This window comes from Cryptomeria japonica, chromosome 4 (genome assembly GCF_030272615.1).
Source record: "Cryptomeria japonica chromosome 4, Sugi_1.0, whole genome shotgun sequence".
Taxonomy (NCBI): Eukaryota; Viridiplantae; Streptophyta; class Pinopsida; order Cupressales; family Cupressaceae; genus Cryptomeria; species Cryptomeria japonica.
The window spans coordinates 494,882,069-494,903,087 of record NC_081408.1 but is presented as its reverse complement, the minus strand read 5'-3'; positions in this window follow the sequence as shown (position 1 = coordinate 494,903,087).

Below are 21,019 nucleotides of genomic sequence, written 5' to 3'. Positions count from 1 at the left end.
CTGGAAGCATCGGTTTCAGAAATTGTCAATGCCCATGTAGTGAAAAAGAAAGGTTTGCATTCAATCTTCACTTCTTGGGATAATACAATTCTCTCAAACTAGAAAGCTATATTATCTCTACCTTTTAAAGGAAGTCTACTCATCAACACAACCAAGGTTTCTATCAGAAGAGAGATCAAGTGGAAACCTCCAGATCCGGGTCATTGCAAATTAAATTGATGGGGCCTCAAAAGGCAATCCTGGGGTTTCAAGTTTAGGTTATGTCTTAAGAAATCATTTAGGAATTATCTCTAGTTGTGGTATGGCCAAAATAGCAGATGGTTCAAATAATGTGGCTAAATCTCAGAATCTCTTGTTCAGGATTAGACTGGCCATCACCAATAAAGTTAAAAAGATCAATATTGAAGGAGATTCTATGAACACAACTTCGACCCTTTCAACCCTCTCAACAGTTAAATCAATTGGAAAATTGAATACATTATTCAAGAAGTTAAACAACTCCTTTTTCAATTTGATGAATATTCAGTCTCTCATTGTTATAGGGAGGCGAATGCTCTAGCAGACCTTCTAGCTAATCAAGGCTGCCTTCCCCCTCATGGAGAACAAATAATTTTAGGTTCTCAGTTAAAAATGTTGAAGGGCTCGAGCTCAGAGCTAATTTAGAGGTCGTTTAAATTAGTGTTGTTTCAAATCATTGATTTAGTTTTTCCACCTTTGCGGGGAGATTATTTGCATTTCAATTTTCTCATAAAGCATTTATGAGTTCAGACTGCCCTGACACATACCATATCAAGTTTTCTAGATTATTCACCTAGCAGCATGTGTGAAGATCGGACACGTTCCATTTTCTTGTAATTCATTGGAGTCCCTTGGCGGCACTCAGGTAACATTCTCTAGTGCATTCAATACTTCAACATGTGCATGTTTTTTCACATGTGCCTAGTTTACCATTCAATGCTTTGGTTTCCTACAAATTTTGAGGTTGGATATTCAATTTGCTCTGTTCATGGCTAACAAAATTGTCCTCCACGGCCTTGTTCACACTCTTTTTCCACAGGGTGTCAACCGAATTAATCTTCATACCCTGTTCATCATACTATGTTTGAAGGTGGAAAGAGCGATTATTTAAATCCTTGGTGCAGATTGGTTGGAAGCGAATCAATTCAGTCCTCCGTTGTGGGTGATTTCCAAGTTTTCATCTTTCATTATGGACCTTTCATGGTCAATAGAGTACACGAGATTTATTGTTGGTTCTGTTGTCCAACCTAGTTTTTTCACTTGGGAGGAATTGAACTTTCAAATTGCAAATTACAAGATTTTGGTTGGGGATTCGTGGGTAGGTGGTTTTTTTGACAAAGAGGAGATTCTATAGGAGTCTTTAGCCAGGGTAGTTTACATTTTTGTCATGAATTGTCTTATCTATGACTCCTCTGCCCATTTTTGCCACTGGCTGAAACATCATGTAGATATTTTGGGGGAAGATCTAGTTTCCCAACTTTACAACAAATTTCATGGGTTTCGAGTAATTTTCAAACATGCTGACATAGATGCCCATGGCTATGCAAGCTCCTTCCCCACTCTAATGGATTTAGAATCTTCAGCAGGCCCTTCAAATGGGAAATAGTTTTAGTACTTGACTTCCAATTTTGAAATTTTTGCATTAATTTTTTTACCCTAGTAGTAAAACTATGCGAAATTTCCACAGGGTCTCGAGCAGGTATGGGCAACACAGTCATAACCCTCGTACTATAAAAAGCGGACTTATTATAGTACCTCAAATAGTTATGCATGCCTCGATTAGAATTGAAGGCTTCCCGGTATGGTTTAGTGGAGATTTTTTGCTTTCTAGAGCTTGCTTAGCCCCACTCAGCCATCCAGACATGGTTTCATATTGGTTTCCTCTTGGTAGTATTTTTCAGAATGGGTTCTTTGTGCTCAGGACTGCGGCCTTCAAATCTTTCAAAATTGGGTCATCGTTTACTCTCTTCCTCTTCGGGGTCTTAGTCTCTCCTTTGTGTTTGTCTTCATAGTTTTTGATGGGTTGATCAGGGGTGCTCGATATTTCATGTCAACCTCACATGGGAACCATTTTCCAATCACACTTCTACGATTCTTTCATGGATGGGTTCCCCTTTTCCTTTTTTGGCAAGTTTAGGGTTCTACGATTCCACATCGACATACCAATCATTATATGATAGTTTTTGAGGCCCTTCTTGTATTTCTTCTTTGGGCATGCTCGGGCTGAGCCTGATGTAGTTTGTATTAGGCTTATTTTGAAATTTTAGTATAGGATGCTCTTTTATTTTTTATAAAAATCGAGCCATAACTAGAGGTTTTCTTACTGGCTCTTTCCTCCGGTTTGCTCTTTGAACAAGTTCTATGTATTCTTCATTATTTAATATTAATATATTATGATGGTTTGCCACCTTTGCCCAAAAAAAATAAAAAATGTTTTGCAAGAATCAATCACCCTAGCAGATATCCAAAAAACAATTCATACAAAGTTAACAAAGGATACAAGTATCTTATCAACAATCTACAATCAAACTGATCAAGTTGTCTTATTAATCATTTCAACCAACCATATCAAATGATCACCATCTTGTCTTAAATAGAGAAGGTTACACTCAAAATTAGACAGATTGGTCTTAAACGAGGTATTCATTTTATGAGATTAGACATTATCAACCATCACATCAAACAATCAAAGCAAAGGCACAAATCAATATGGTTATTGTATTTTTTCCTAGTTAGTCTTTATGTTTTATCATTTAGCGACAGGTCATGTTCCTATGCTACTCAAGGATGTCCATAAGAGACTAGAAGAGTCAGGATGGGCACAATCCTTTTCTTTGTTTGTTTTTTGTGGTGTGAACCAATGGAGTTCTAGGGCAATGGTACCTTGGGTGTTTGTGTTGGTACGTTGATTCGACAAATGAGATATATTTACACCTTGGTTCCTTATACCCTGGTGTGCAAATATCCATTGTTACATAATAAGGCCGAGTGATTAAAATATTGCGCTATGAATAAAGGCACACACATTCTTGGAATTATCTATCATCATCAATCATTTCATTTCATTTTCTCATCTTATTATGTTAATTCTTTCTCAAGACCATTCTCTCATCAAGCATCTCTTTTAGAATCAATTCCATCATTCATTTAAATATTTTAATTCTTATTAATATTTCTTCTTGGTTAATTGAGTCAAGTGGTAAAAACAATGTTTTGGCATATTTCAACAAAAAGGAATTCATGATCACATAAGTCAATTCATTTATTATAATTATTTCATTTCATATTCTTTAGTCATATAATTGCATTAGTTTAATTGGTGATATTATTTCATTGAGATTCATTATCATATAATAATCATCATTCAATTGCATTATCATATAGTTGCATGGACATTAGTTCATTTCAATTACTTGCATACATTTCCTTCATTTAGTTAATATAATACATCATAAAAAATCATATAGAAACACATCGTCATCATACATCATTCCATCATAAGAGAATAAGTAAAATACATGTAAATGCATCATAGGAAACACCATAAAAATCATACAGAATCACGCATCACATAAATATAACACACACATGTAGAATTGCCACCAAAACTGCATATTATATATATATTTAAAAAATGATGTATCAAAATATAAATGATTCTCGAAGGATCATGTAACATAATGAGTGTCAACTGACACTACCTCTATCAAGAGCTAAACCAGGAGCCTGTTCGCTCGATCCTACCTCAAGATGACCCAATGGTGCTTGAGGTGGACCCATAATACCCACACTACTCATCCCCAAAGTAGTCAGTTTGCTAGATCTTATACTAGACATGTAGGCACTATAGCTTTGTACTTGCTGTCTCTTGGGGTCAACCCTCTCGTACTCCCGTCACCAATATATACACTCTTGAGATAAATGTATGAGCTGATCATTGCATGTCCTCATACCTGGAGCAAGATAATGATCATAGGCATCCTGTACTAACTATGCTCTCTATGCAACATCATCTCTCTCCTTCCGGAGATAGTCCCTCTTTGCAGTCAATGCATCTCTCTCAGCTGTCCATGTCGTTGCTCTCACTGGACTAAGGCCTGGTCATCTCCATGTCCCTACCGCTTTGTAGCTAGAGCACCCTCTAGACTCTAGATCCGAGCCCTCGTCACCTATGGGTCATCATCACTTAGATCCTTTCCACCTACCTATACAACAGGTACATCCTTGAGCTCTGGCATATATATATCCCTCGAACTCTCCTCTCTCTCACTTCTTGATGATCATGATGAAGAATCATCATCCCCACTGGTCAACTCGGCGTCTCCACTAATGTCTATCTCTGTATCCTCCTCCTCCTCATCACCCTCCTCATCCTCCACCTCTCCTCCTGCTACAGTAATGGCCACAACTACACCCCTACCACCATCTCCTCCTCTCCCACCCCTACCACCTCTCTGTTTCCTAATCTGTTGAGTTGTAATTGGAATGATCAGATCTGTTAGAGGGTTAGGATGCTATCTCACCCACCATGCATCAAACTGAGGCGTAGTCCCTGGATTTGCAACCCCTATAGCCGAACCCCATTGTACTGCGTGTAATGTATCAAACTCTGAAAAAGCAACATGTAGCTGAATACATGCCCCCCAGTCAGAAACGTCTCAAGCAACCTTGAGAAAATAAGTTGTCACATTAGACACTCCCTATACCTCGCTAAACTATCTAAGAACTCACCTAGGGAGGTGTAGCTCAATAATCCGCCGAGTATCCACAATCCTGCCAATCAAATACCTCTGTTGTCTACAAAAAGGTAAATGTTGTGCATCATCTGCCCAACTAGGGAAATCTAGATATGGCTGCCATATGAAGTACTGTAGGACATCTATTTGATGTCTCAAGTATAGGATGTTCCCTGTACCCCTGTGTCTAATCCCTGTAGTGTATCTATAAGCATAAGGCTCCTCGGCTGGAAGCTGTACATGAACCACTGGTCTAAAAATCACAATGTGCTCCCAAGCCCACACTTGGAGCAGAGTCACACCACAATTGATCAAACGATATGTCAATTAAACTATCCCATGCATTTGATAATATAGTATGGCAAGTAGGCAAGGTCCCCATGCATATATACGTCTCTTAATGATCATATCACAAATCACTCTCCCCCAACCAATCCAGAATCCATGACATCTCCTATCTGGAATAAGAGGACCTTCTATAAAGCTATAGAGAAACACAATCAAATCATCATAATCACCCTTTAGCTGTCCCCAAGCTATCTCGTATCGACCGGTCATTTGAAGATCCTACTCCCCACACTCAAATAGCTGACATACTCCTACGAAACTTGCCCTATGATCATAGATAAACCTCTCTCTGTGGATCGAGATATGAAGTATGTGCCAAACATCCTCAAGTGTAATGGATGCCTCACCTGTCGGAAGATGGAATGAGCATGTCTTGGAGTGCCATCGCTCAACTAAAGAAATGATCAAGGCCTCGTTGGCCATCACCTTTGGCAAATGAAGAACATGATAAAGTCCAACCTCTGTAATCAATGCAATATCCTCAGGAAGTAACTGAGAACGAAGATCAAGCCCACTAGGCCTAGTACCTAGCACACCAAGTGTACCCTGCATAAAAAAAATGATAAATATGTCAGATATCATACTTGCATGACGCAAATTTCAAGCATAGGACATAAAAAATCAACTAAATCAATGAATGTAATAAGATTGTTACTTTTGCACAACACTTATGAATTATGCGATGCATTTAAAACGCTTGCACAAAAATTATAGTTTATGCGACATGATTACTACCAATGCAAAAATGACAGCCTTTTGCACAACATTTATGACCAATGTGACACACTAATATGAATGCGCAACATTTATCACTAAAGTGTGAAGTTTAAGACGCACGTGAAAAGAACAAAGTACGAATGTGAAACACATAAAATGGTTGAGCTCTGACAAAAAAATTCAAAAATTCAAAAAATAGCCATTTTTTTTTGGAAACTTACCATGCCTCCAGCGCCAAGTGGTCTTTGGTATGATCGAACCTGCTCAGACAGGTGAAATCGTTCTTTGTAGCTAGCCATCGTGCTCAAATACTCCTAGAAAGCTCGAAAATCACTAAAGGAATCTATGAACTCAAATGAAAGCAAATGAGCAAATCAAGGGGTAAATTTTCTATTTATAGCTCAAAATTAGGGTTTTTCTCTCTCTGATAACCATGGTCCCCTTGAATTTCAATGCACTTGTAGATTAGACAAACGTACTCGAAATCACATGAAACTGGAAACTATTGATCACTACTATGCTATCGTTAGATTGGTCTCAATTTCATAATTTTTTGACCACTTTTCTGAGGGGGGATATTTATACTCTAAGTGTCACCGGGGCAAACAAGGCAAGATTATTTTTCATTTTCTTTGAAACAACATCTTCCGACATTGTCTCAAAGAGGGGCAAATGTAGACACCTAAAAATGTCTCATTGATAGTGTACTAATTATTCATCTTATTAGTTAAATAATTCTTTAATCTTTTAATTAAGCTAATTATTATTTTTCTGAATTAATTCATATTTCTTCATCGTACTAATTATTCAATTTTCAATTCTATCATCATTTAATCATTTAATCTCCCATTTCTTATTATTAATTAAATATTTATTATTTAATTAATTATGATTTAATACCTTTAATTGAATAATCTTTATTATTTAATTAAATTCAATTTCTAAATAATTAAATAGTTTCTTTAAATTATTTAATTACTAATTTATTCTTCAATTCCAAATCCCCAAATTCTAATTCATCTAATTTCAATATTTTTGTAATTCAGATTCAAATTAAAATTCTAATTTCAACTAATTCAGATACATGTGCATTTCAATTTCACTTTTTGAAAATCTAAATTCAATAACATGCAAAATCAAATTGAATTTCTAAATCAAGCTTAACTTACATGCAAATGGAATTGAATTTCAACTAAAAATCAATTAGCACATGCTAAATTTATATCTAATTGATAAATTGAATTAATTGATTAATCAATTATGTTAACTCTTCAATCTCTATTTCTAACTTCCAATCAACTTTTTCTAAAAAGAATTCAATCAGTCATCTCCCTAAACAACTATTCAATCTATTCAATTAACTAGTCAATCTATCCATTCATCAATTCAATCAATTGAGTTCCACCTTTCAATCATTAGTTCAACTATCAATCAAATTTTTAGCTCATTTGAGTTCCACCTCTCAATCATTCTCCTCCTAAAATCTATAAATTCAACATCGATTTTTTATTTTCAACAATCACGAACTTCGAATCTTTGTGCCATTTTGCAAGTTAGCAGCGCAATATCTGAGAGCCAACATTACTCAAGGAAGCGAAGGATAATGGAAGCGACATGCAATTATGCGACAAGGGGTTTTACTTGATTTATTTTATAACCTTGTTATCATGTTTTCTTTCTTTCATTGATATTTATTTAGAATTCGTTAGCTAGAATAAGATTCATGATTTCCTATTATTCTAGTTAGCTATGGTGAATTTTACTGATAAACACATATACATACATATACATACATATATATACATACATACATACATACATACATACATACATACATACATATGTATATATATGTATATATATATATATATACATATATATATATATATATATGTATATATATATATATATGTATATATATATATATATGTATGTATATGTATATATATGTATATATATGCATGTACACACACACACACACACACATATATATGTGTGTGTATATATATATATATACACACACATACACGTGTGTGTAATTTAAGATAAAATAATATTATATATTTTTAAACATAATATTATTTAAAAACGAGAAAGAGAAGTAGATATATATAGGTTGATAGGCACATAGAAAGATAAACAAATAATAACTCTCCCATTCTCTCAACCATCTCCTTATTAAATAAATCTTAAAAGAAAGAAATTAAATTATTAATTTACTTGACCCAGATGTCATTATATGATTTACAATCAGAAATAAGGTATTTTTTTTGTTTCAATTTTCCTTTTTTGCAAAATACACATGCCCTCTCTTCTCCTACCTCTTTAGGCCTTTTTCATCCACCTATTTCAAACTAGAGACAATGAAAGTTATTCCTCAACTATGCAATGAGAATATTTTATATACATGGGGAGAAAGAGGGAGAATTGACTCATAGGGATAAATATATAGAGAGAGAAGGATAAAGGCAACATGATAAAGATAAGGAGAAATAGAGAAATATATATATATAGAGAGAGAGAGAAGGATAAAGGAAATGAGAGAAAGGGGTAGAGATAAGGAGAGATGAAGGTAAATAAATATATAGAGAGGAATACAAATTTATATAGATGTAGAGAGAGTGAGAGGTAGAGATAGCGAGGGAGGAGAGAGAGTAATACAAAGAGGACATTGATAGAGAGGAATAGAGAGAGATGGAATGAGAGATAGAGAGAGTAGAAATAGATAAAAATATATACATAGAGATAGAGGGAGGGAGAGAGAGAGAGAGAGAGAGAGAGAGAGAGAGAGAGAGAGAGAGAGAGAGAGAGAGAGAGAGAGAGAGAGAGAGAGAGAGAGAGAGAGAGAGAGAGAGAGAGAGAGAGAGAGAGAGAGAGAGGACACAAAGGCAGTGAGAGAGAGAGAGGGACATGTTGGCCCACATCATTTCATAGTGTCCAAATTATGCTTTAATCCTAGTCCCTTAGGCATTTTGGCCTTATTTTTCTCATCACATGTAATTTATCTAAGATGATTCCTAATGGGTCTCCCTTGGTCTAAGTTTTCATAATTTTTCCCCCTCTTCATCCCCCATGTGCCTGACAATGTGTTAAAATTTACAAAGGTCTCAAAATTTCTAAGTGTGGAGTTTTTATGTTCAAATTTCTAAGGATTGCACTAATTTCATAATCTTTAAAGTTTCTCTTTTGGTTTGTCTTTCCTCTAAACTCCACTCTTTCCCTAGTCTTCCTTGTTCCTTTATCCCTATTGAGATATTACACTTTCCCATCCCAACATATCTTTCATCATTCCTCGCCTTCACTAACTCTCTTGTTGGGCCTTTAGAGTTTTCCTTCTCAACATCCCTTCCCTCCAACCTCTATTCTTTCCCATTCCTTTGTAAAATTATTAGACTCTATATTACTAAAATGCTTTATATCTGAACTCCAACTCCCTAATCCTTTATACTAAGTTAACTTTTAAAGCAAGAGCTTTGATTAACACACTAACCAATGTATATTTTTATTGGTATCCCCATTCCATATTTTTTTAATTTTTATATTTTCTTCTATATGATTTATCAAATTCAAATACGTGAAAATGTTACTAATGCATACAACGTATAAAGTATCCCCAAACCTTAATTCTTGACACTTTTCACTATGTTACCTTATCAAAATTGTGAGTTCAAATTTATCCTTATTTGCATATAAGGAAAATTTATTGGTACCTTCAATCTTAGATTCCCTAATAATTTCCCTTTTGTATCCTCTCAGAGTCAAATATTTGGAGATACCTTTGTCTATTTGATTTAAGCATGAAGCATGCCTTACTCTTAATCCCCGACTCCCCAACAATAGTATGGCTCTAAGGTATCCCAAACCCCTAATTCTTAAAACATTAAAACTCCCATATTTTGTATTTTTTTACCACCTGCCTCTCTACATGACCCAAATCACCGTTATTGACATGATTTGATCCTACAACTATGTAAATAATTTTTTCTATTAAAAAATAAATATTCATTGCAAAGTGCCATGTACTTCTAGTCATAGAAAAGAAGGGTGATGACATGCTCCCATTAATGTGATGGTTGATTTTCTAACATAGCTAGTTCCAACACAAGATCTAGGTCACAATTTTAGTAGATTTTATGGGATATAAGATTGCCTTCATACCTCATTTATTGACTACCACTTATAGCTTGATTCCAAAAGTGGCAAGGAAATAAATAGAGTGCCATATGTGCTAGTTCATTTTTCAAAAAGACGATCAATCATTTCTCCCTTCCACACAACTAAAAGCCAATGGATATTTTACGGTTTCGACTCTTGCAAATCCAATCACCATTAGAAAAGAAAATATTTTTAAATCTCAAGGAGGTGAATATTATAAATGATTGTTATAGCTAAATGTCTCCATGGTTTCATCTGTGGAATTTTTGGGAAGTCCTAGCTTAGGATTTACTCATGTCAATTCATTGGTATGAATATAATGAATATATGATGAAGGGACAATATTCTAATGCATTAACATATTTTTGTATGGTAATTTCTTCATTGCATATGAATTCTATAGTTTTGGATAGATAACTAAGATTATTTAGTTATTTTTATCATTATTTGTGGTGTATAAGTATGCACAACTCACGATTTTTAATTATTGTTCCCTATGGTATGCTTAGAATTTGTAACCTAATGAATAGGCATTAATCATAGAACTAATGATCCACCATGCATTTAAACTAAAAACAACATTCATTAATAGAGGCTGAGTAGGAAGCATATTGTATGTACTTCACGATTCAACATTATAACCAGAAAAACATTTTCAATAATCCATACCATTTATCATCCTAGAGAATCATTTTGTGCATATCCACATCTTTTTTTTCTGGTAAATGATGTGGAGAATCCATAATTATATTAAATAAAAATATTGATATAATAAAAGAGAGTTTCAATAGCAACTTAGAAGACAAGAGGCCATTTAACTAGCTATCCAAGATATGATTTAGATAGTCTATTGGCAAAAGATCCAAAAATTAAAAAAATTACATAGAGGATTTTGAGAAACTATATAAAACCTTCAAAAAATAGGGAGAGAAGCAATTCAATTTATATCATGACTACTAGTAGTTAAAGAAGAGGAGAGGATTGGAGAGGTAGTAGCAACAAAGGCATTTATATGAGCTCCCATCCACATCAACAAATAAGTCATCAAGTTGGAAACCTACCTATGGCAACAACAACACTGTTATTAACATTTTGGTGTAAATTTTCTCCAACTGAAGGAGAAAGCATAGGGAACACATTATTAAAAAAATAGAAATCCACAACAACAACACCATTGTTAATATCATTTTATTGAATAATTTCTACGTTTGGGGAAATAGGCATAAGGAATTATGGACGATGCATTGATATTTGACAATGGAGGCCAAGGAGAACAACAACTTGAGACAGAAGAATAGGAGCAAGAGTGGATTTGAATTTAGCTCTCATACATTATTCAGGCAATTGATTATGGGAGTAGATTGCAACATTGAAGACTAGTTTGTAATTGTGCACCAAACCCTTAGGCATAACACCACAAACATAATCCAATCTCAAAGATACATTGAGCATTACATGAACAAACAAACCTCCCAAAGGATAAATTCCATATAAAGAGTTGTGAAGCTCAAGGGTGCAATTTGTTTTCTTTTCAAAGTAAAATTTGTCCCAAATGTATTTATTGCAGAGGTATCTTACCAAGATTTTTTTGTTAATGATGTTCATGGTATTAGAGAGGTTAAAACCTAAAAATAGATAGTTAAGATCAAGTAGGACATCTTCATTTATCACAAAATAAATTGCTCTTTCCACATGGCACCAATTGAAGTTGAAGATGTGGTGCAATCTTGTCAAAGTAAAAGGGGGATACTATGGGGGCCTTGTCACTTCATCACCTTAGAGAAGAAGCCTGGAGTTTAGCATCTTTGGATGTGACACTAGACCAAGTGAATCAAAATAGAGGAGGGAGTAGAGAATAAACCAGCCAAGAAGTGCATATGGAGGAGCTGAGGTGGAAGAATATATAACTATAAGAATAACTATTTTGAATCAGTATGACTCATGCTTGGCAATTAATTATTGCCATTAAATGGGATATTTACCACCAATATGCCACCTATCCAAAATCTAGACAAGATAATAAATATGCCATAGAGAAAAAACTCCCAAGATGGGTTGATTAATGGTTGTACTTGACAAGATGATCAACATCATTTTGGCAACAAGAGGAAAATATTTGTCATAGTGGTGTAGAGTCTCTAGTTTAATGGAAAATGACTATCTTTATCATCGCACGAATGAAACACCTGACATCAAGATCAATGCCAAAATGGTGTTAAGAGAGTGGATGTGTGTCAAAAAATCACACAATCTCTAAACAACAGGAAGTTGGCCTCCCTTTGCACAATTCCGAAAAGACACATGGAAACTTGGTACATTCCCAAGTAAAGTGGAAGAAATAAACACTAAAAGGAAGGACACCAAGGCATAGGAACTGTCCAAGAAGCACCATTCAAAAATCCTTTCACACAACCTCTCAAAAAATAGAATAGATTATTAAGAGCTTGAAAAAGAGTTGATTAAATAGTCATCATCAACCTAAAGGTTTTGTCAGTTATAATTGGTAACCAAATTAGAAAGACTATCTATAAATGAGCGCGCTTCTTTGTAGAAAGGAATTACTTCATAACTATTAAGGTTGCTGAATAATTTGATATGGGGGATGATAAGTATTCAGTTGATAAAGCATTTCCCAGCTATGAGATTGATTTGAAGCATAGAGCCACCTTCAATTTGTAGATCATAGATATTTTTTAAAGCTAGTTCTAACCCTAGGATCAAGCTGATAGGAAGCTTTCTAAATGTGGCTATATTTGTGTTTCCCATATGATCTATTTTAAATATGCTAAATAGCTCTATTGTGATTACCTTTTGAGGCCCCCTCAAAATTTAATTTAAATTTATTGAATAGGGAGAAATCCAATTAATAAGCTTTATGTTAACCTTTGTTGTCTAAGAATATGCGCCATCAAAAGGTAAAGGTTTGATTTGATGCCAATATTTTGGGATATTATCATCTTAAGAGGTGAAAGGTTTACGGAGAGACAAATTTGAGGAGATGCTTCATGACATTTTCTGATATGAAGCTTTATATCTTAAGAAGTAGTGCTTTTAGATAATTAAACCTTCTTCTAAATAACTCTATTATTCCTTTCCAACTAAATATTCCATATTAAAATTGACATATTGATTTCCCATAATATCACATAGATAGAGTTCTAAAATAGAAGGGGCCAAGAAGCAAAAAGATGAGGGAGTTTGTAAGGCAAAGAGCCATATTATCCCAACCTCTATTGTATCCATTTCTAGTAGTGCAAGGCAAACTTGCAATTGACCAATATATGATTTTCATCCTCATAAGATTTCCCACATAGAAAACAATAGAAGAGATGAGTGATGTCCAATATATCTAGTCTAAAATTAGTCAAAATCTTATATTTTAAGGCCAACCAAGTAAAGGTGCCAGCTTTAGGGAGGGAGAATAGACTCCAACATGAATGAGAAGTCCATTCAATTTTTTTATGGCCATTAGTGAGGATATTGTAACCATCCTTAACATTATATTCTCTAGACTTAGAGGCACTCCATAACAACACATAAAAAATAGTTTGAAGAGAGAATCTATCTTTTTGATGATTTTCAAAGAGGGACTTATCCTTTTGGTCACGGGTGAAGTCAAATGCATAAATTTTCTTCCAAATAATTTTTTGCATATTAAATGTGTTCTCAATAATAAAGTAATAAACTACTTTAACTCCACACACTTTAGTTAATATGATATTTAAAAGATTCAAGATATTTTGTAAGGGTTCAAAACCATTCCCAGATCCCTCCCAGAATAGAGTTTATTCCCTTTGTGGATTTCTCATGTTAAGTATGGAAGAATGCAATCTCTAGAAGAAATTAATAAATTCCACATTTTAGAACCTTTTAGGGGATTTGCAATGGTGAAAATTCTCTCTAGATCCTCATTGTTGAGGTATTTTCCTCATTAATTTACACCACTTGCTATCAATTTTTTTGTAAGTGTTGGTGTGAATGTAATTTTACTCCACTCACATACACTTAAGTTTACTTAGGTGGAATTATAGATTACCTTTATAATGGGTAAATGTCTCATGATTAGACTATAGTCACATAATATTTAATATTTTTCATAGTGCATTTTATTTTTGTTGTAGGTGGTTAGTTTGTTGAAACTCATACCTGATAATACATTTGTTATTTGTTTGAGGTGTTTGTACATTTTGTGTCATCTCAATTCAGTTATTCAGACATTGGTGAAATACCATCTATAGGTTGCTTTTCTTTGCATTGCGAAGTGTTCCTAGCTTGCAAGTTGTGTTCTTGGGTGCTTTAACAATAAATTCTCTAGACTAATTTGGAACCCGATGCAATGTTTTTTACTTCCAAGTTCTAAATGCCTTCAGCACCTTGAGCCTTGGATTGCTATAATTTTTCCTAATAAATGAGTGGAAGTTTATTCTTGCTATGAAGATTATTTGACCAAATGAAAACTCAAAAAACTTTGTGTAGATTAGAGAGGATATTTTTAAGAATTATTAACACATATATCATATATACTGGTATAAAATTTGGAATTGGTTTCAAGAGAGTGTGTTTTCTTGCCATGGTTAACCATTTACCTTTCGACGAGATAATTATGTGGCATATTGCAAAGGATACTTTCAGCCAAAAATGCTTTCTATCTTTGCCAGAGAAGAAAGGGATCCCTAAATAATTACAAGGAAAATTATCTTTAGGGAAGCCCAAGAGATGGTAAATTCTATTCTTTACTGAGATTGGTACATCATGGAAGAATATTTTTCTTTTGTCAACATTACTCTTTTGTCCTAAAACTTTGAATTATGATTCGGTCATATTATTTATTACTCTAGCTTCTTCCATGGATGTTAGACCAAAGAGAAAGGTGATATCAATAAAGAGGGAGTGTGTTAAAGAAGAGATTTTAACTGCAATGTATTTCTAAAGATGCTAAATTTTTAGGGCTCAAATGGTTCTGCTTAGGGCTTCTCCTATGATTATGAAAATAAACAGGGAGAGGGAGTCTTTGTGCCTTATATCTTGAGACGAATGAAAGAATCCACATGGAGAGACATTAATGAGGACAAAGAAGTTTGCACCTAAAATGGCCAAGAGAAGCCAATTACATCATCTTCTCTAGAAGCCAAACCTAAATGTAAGTCTACATGTGAAAAGTGCTAATTAACTTTGTCATAAGCTTTCAAGATGTCTAATTTGAAGTTCATAGAAACTTTTTTGACTTCTTGAATGAAATGTATAATCTCATGAGCCATGATAGACACATTTTAGGTTTCCCTTCTTGACACACAACATCCCTGTTCATCTGAAATGATAAAAGGGATAACAAAGGATAGTCTAGAAGTAATAGCTTTCGTGAATATTTTTGTTATCCTCAATTTTCACATTACGAAAAATATGAGGATACTCCCCAAATTTTTAGCCCATTTATGGTTTCAAATCTCTATGCATGCTTTACAAGACATTAATGTTGTCATAAGTGCGTTTTTTCCCCTTTGATTGTTCCTTATATACTTGTGTGTAGCCTAGGTGTAAATTGGGTTCACAACCCCGATTTACACTAAGTATACTTTTAAGGTGCAAATCAGGTATATAAACCTGATTTGCACATGTTTAATGCACTTCAGTTGTTAATTGCTCACTTGAAAAATTCGAATAGGAGTCTTTTTGTTTGATTTTTAAGTCTCCCTTTATCATTTTAATCAGCATTTGGTTCATTTTAATTTCACTTAAAGCTAGGAGAGGAAGATTTCAATGAATTCCTTATTAGGGTATGTATTTTCCCCTCAATTTCTAGGGTTTTCATAACCCTTCTTTAAATTTGAATGCATTCTTTTAAATTTGAATGAATTTGGTTATACCGCAAGGGATCATTGGCCCAAATGAAATTCTATTTGAGGTGTCATCTAGGTCAGGGGTCCCGAGCAATATCATTTTTTCTCTGGTTTTTGACATGCCAGAATGGTGCGTGGTAAGGTCGTAAGTCCATCACACACCACATAGTGATGTGTGGTGTGTTTGTGACTTCACCACACACTTTGTTTCTACCTTTCATACTATACTTTGTGAAACTATCATTGTGTTGTGTGTAGTGGGACCATAGGCCTGCCAGTAGGTCTGCGACCCCATCCACCACCACCACTATCATTCACTACTTTATTTCAAAGTATTGCCAAACATGGTGCACAACGGGTTGGTAACCCCGCTAAGCACTGATTCACTATAGCCCATACAGTGGGGAGCAAGCTCAAATGCGATAGATGCAGGTACCACAATGGAGTATGGTAGATGGTTTGTAGAGCATAGGCCTATAACACTGATAGATCTAGAGATACCAATTTCGATGGTGGCACCACGATAGGGTTAGAGGAGAGAGTAGGATGGGGCAGAGGAGGAGGCCGAGGAGGATGAGACAAAGGGAGAGGAGGAGGGAGATGATGAGGAGACAAAGGAAACTAATGAGGATGATGATGATGTCGATGATGATAATGATGAGATTCTTATGTTATGTGCATGTTTTATTTTCCTATATGATGATGTTTATATGTTGTCATGATATTATGATGTGTTGTTAGGATATTATGATGCAATGTATTTAATATGATGTGATTCTATGATATCATGCAATGATATTAACATGTGTATGTAGGATGAGTTGATTTATGTACTATATGTCATGACTATATTAGATGCATGATTATGATATGTTTATACCCTAACATGTTGTGAATGAAAGAGGCATATGTTTTTGTGTACTAGAGCATGAAACCAAGAAGACCATAAGGAATGACTAAAGAAGTGTTAGTAAGAATTAAAAATTAAACATAGAACAATTAGTGACAATGAAGACTTGCTTTCATTTAGTACACTTTACCTTTAGAGATATTTATTTAATGTAGCAAATGGATGTGTTGCATCATGATGTAGTGTCGTAAATTGTCACCGGACCAATTCACACCTTATATTTGTGCCCCTACTTTATCGTGTCCTATCATCATCACCTTTTTGGGTCTGTTTTGTGCCTATTCTCCAACTTTGAGGCAATGAACAACCTTTTGTGGGTCCTACTGTGGGACATCAACCTTACTTTAACATTGTTTGGGCCTTGATTAGAGAGGGACTAGGGTGTGGAGCACCCTGGTCTAGACCATGGTGCCCCAAAATGCCATGGTCCCTCTTAATTTGGCCCCAATTTAAAATGGGGTAGGTGCTATATCTCCTTGGTAAGATTTGGTCTTTGTGGCTCTTCATGACTGTTGGAGGTCGGCCTAATCGGTAATTTACCTAGAACCCCTATATAAAGAAATTTTATCAAGCTAATTTCATCTAGGCATTCTAAGTCTCCGTCTACATTCGACTTAGAAGTATTATTGCATCCGTGAAGCATTCATTATCAAGCATTTTCAAAGATCTTCAAGGCTGCATATTCATCATCCAACCATTCTGGAGCAAAATTACTTCATTCTTATGCAAACATGTGTGTGTGTACGTGATTAGGGTTTTATCATGTTCATGCCATTTCATATAACATATGATTACATTCAAAGAACAAAGAATCATCATTAGTAATTGCAGATCTGAGGTATATCTTTCTAGTATTTATTTGAGTATTTGCATTATTTCATTCAAAGGTTAATTCCTAAACCGAGGTTTGAGTTAGGCAAACCCCTATTCCTAATAATTTCCCCCTTCTTTGTATATGCAAGAAACAAAGTTGTGTTCGGGAGGATTGACAAGATTCATAGAGATGAATAGGCACACTTTTTGACGATGAGAAATTTGGAGGAGCAGAGTGAGGAGCAGCACGATCCTGAAAAATTAGGTTGAACTTCAAGGAACACATCCAAATCATCTTCTTTTGCTCAAATCCAAATTGGTGTCTTCATAAAATGAATGTAGCTCACTGTTTATGCTTGATCTATTCAAATTTTACTCATTTACCCTAATTTCAGCATTTTCACAATTCAACTTAGAAAGAGGGACTTAAAACCCTAACCCAGGTGGAACCTAATCAGAATTTTAGAGCTTTTTTACTTAGAGGGATCAAGCCTAGATATATTAAGTCCATCCCTCTTTCAATGTAATGGTCTTTTAAGAAAAATAGTGGTTTTGTTACCTTAATTCATGAAACCCTAATTTTCACCATTACACATGACATATGAAGCCAAAGCGATAATGCAATCCTTTTACAAAAAATAGACACATTACATACAAGGAATGCTTCAATCCATCCTGAAATAGTTGTATGTGAAAGGTTGAGGTATGTGCAACAATCACAAAGTGAACGTGCCAACACAGACACCCAAGACATACTTGCCCCAGAATGTCATGAAAACATACCACAAATAGATGACAAAACAAAAGAGCATGAACCATCCCGACCCCTCTCATCACTTGTGGATATCCTTGAGTAGCATAGGAACATGATCAAAGATAAATCAATAAAAGATAAGACTCCCTGGACCAAGTGACTCAACAACCATTTTGATCTTGTTGTCAAATTGATAGTTTGTGTTTGATAGGATGATTATGATGTCTGGTTTCAGGAATGAAGTACCCCATTTAAGACAAACACAATTTGGTTTAGAGTATACCACACCCTGTATAAGATAGATGATAGTTGATAGATGATTGATGATGTTGATTGTTTGACATGACAAATTTGATCTGTTTGATTACTGATTTGATCTAATAGTTTATTGTTGTGTGATTTATTAAGCACAATGTTTTGTGTGTTTCCTATTTGTGTCTTCTCAAATGTCCATCTTGGCAAGGGTCAATTTTATTGATGAAATAAAATGATTGCTATTTTTTGGTTTTTGATAGTTTTCAAAATTTTAGGGTTATTTGATTATGAATGTTTTTGGAAGTTTATTTTGGGACATTTTGCGAATGTTTTGTTCTTTTTTTTAAGACATTTTTGTGAATGTTATTGTTCTTTTCTTTAGGATATTTTTGCAAATTTGTTTTGTTCTTTTTAGGACTTTATGCAATTTTAAGGATTTTTTTGGATTACAAGTAAGATGTATTTGTTTTCCTCTAGTGTCTAGCAAGGCAAGGAATATTATGAATAGATGAATTACTTGCTAAGATGAAGATGGATAGGAGAAAGACGGAGGTAGCTTATTATGGAATCAAAACTGAGTTGGCTTCCAAAGACTATCTTGTTGCAAATGTGACGTTGATGATTGTGTTGGTTGTCATTGATGTCAACATATGGTTTTGGTATTGGTGATCCAGAAGTTGTGTTCCAGAATCGTTGGTGCTCCGGATGATGTGTTTCAGTTCAAATTGATTGAGTTGATGGTGATGCGAATTTCTGTGTTTATCGGATATGGTGTTGATCATTTGTATTCATGAGTATTTTGATTTCTTTCTTATTTTTGTTGTGTTGGTAGTGCTATTTTGGATCCAGATTAAGTCCGGAATTCGAAGATGAATAACTATTTTGATGTTTTCACACATTGCCCTATTGCATATGGGGACCCCACTTTTTTCTGCTTTCTAGGATAATTGTAGAGTCATGTAGCTATTAGCTTTTATTTGGAAGAAGTACAAAGTTGAAAATAAAAAAATTGGCTAAAAAATGATCTAGGCTTTTAATGCTTTCGCACCCCCCTTCCAGTTTCATTGACATCCTGTAGGAAGGAAAGCAAGAAATATGATTAAGTCAAGATTGGTTATGGAAGGAAAAGGTGTCAATGTTTTAAGATGCTAGATGCAATGAATAAGGAGCCACCATGCATGCGAAGCATTCAATGACGCTGAACTTGCACGATGAGATCTTATGCAAGTAGGATGAAGAATACAAATGATGATCAAAATTCATTAAATAAATGGTCACCCGAATGCAAATATTGGAAATCAATGCCTTGTGTTATTTAAAAATTCAATGTGCATCATTCAATATAAGGCGGCCAGCATTATCATGAATCGGAATTTTAAACTTCTAAGTTGGCGATTAATGTTTGAAGACAAAATTGATGTATTTCACAATGATCATTTAATGATATGCATTCGGTCTATTGGATTCAAGAGAGCTAAATTCGAAGTTAGTAGGATTGCATTTAAGAAGATCGCTGAACAAGAAGGTAATGAAAATGAACTGGTTTGATCAATGCAATTGAGCGATTGTTTTTAATGAGTGGGATGCAAAGTTTGAAACCTTTTATTTGCATCAAGGGTGGTCATCTAATACGTGTTTCAAGATATCTACAAACGCACCCCAATGCATTTGATGAAGGCAGAGTGATTAAGTTCCTTAGCAAGCTAGTGCGATTTTGGATAAAGCTCCATATTGCAAATCGAAGAAACCATTAAATGAAAGGCAACACAGATCACGATTTTGTAAATGTAATTCATTTAATGCAAGCCACTAGCTCCTTGTGATGAGGTATCGATTTCTTAAGGCTTCAAATTGATCATTTCATTTGATCAATTTGAATTCGATTTTTGCCTTCAACAAATGAACATCAACATACTTAGAAGGGTAGCGATTTGATCAGTTATCAATCAAGGCAAATCCTCATTGACAACAAATGAATATCAAGTTCGTTCTTCACCAACAGCGATCGCATTCAAGGCACAGTGAATTCCGCTGTGTGTAGCGATTCCAAAATTACCTCCATTTCCCACGATATCAAGGTCATTGTTTGATAGCAAATGTGCCTTCATAAGAAGCGATTACGTCTTGAGAGGGTGATTTCAAGTTTTGATCAGTGATTCACACCATTTGCAAATTGATTAAGAGATGATGGTAATGCAACTTTGGAGGGTGGCGATACTGTTCAAACTTTGTATGCTCAAATGATTTTGAAGGCCTCGTTTTGACAGCGAATTCGTCCCTGCAATCTGATCATCAGCGATCTCATTTTGACCAACAATTTGGTTAGGAACGGTTTGTGTGTAAAGCAGTTATTGAGTTTATGTGATCTCCAAAACAGTGAGCAATCGGTGAAGTGCGATTCAGATTTTACATCGGCAAACATCATTGTTGATGGATCAAAATTGCATTCAAATTGGTATTGGCACAACGAATTTCA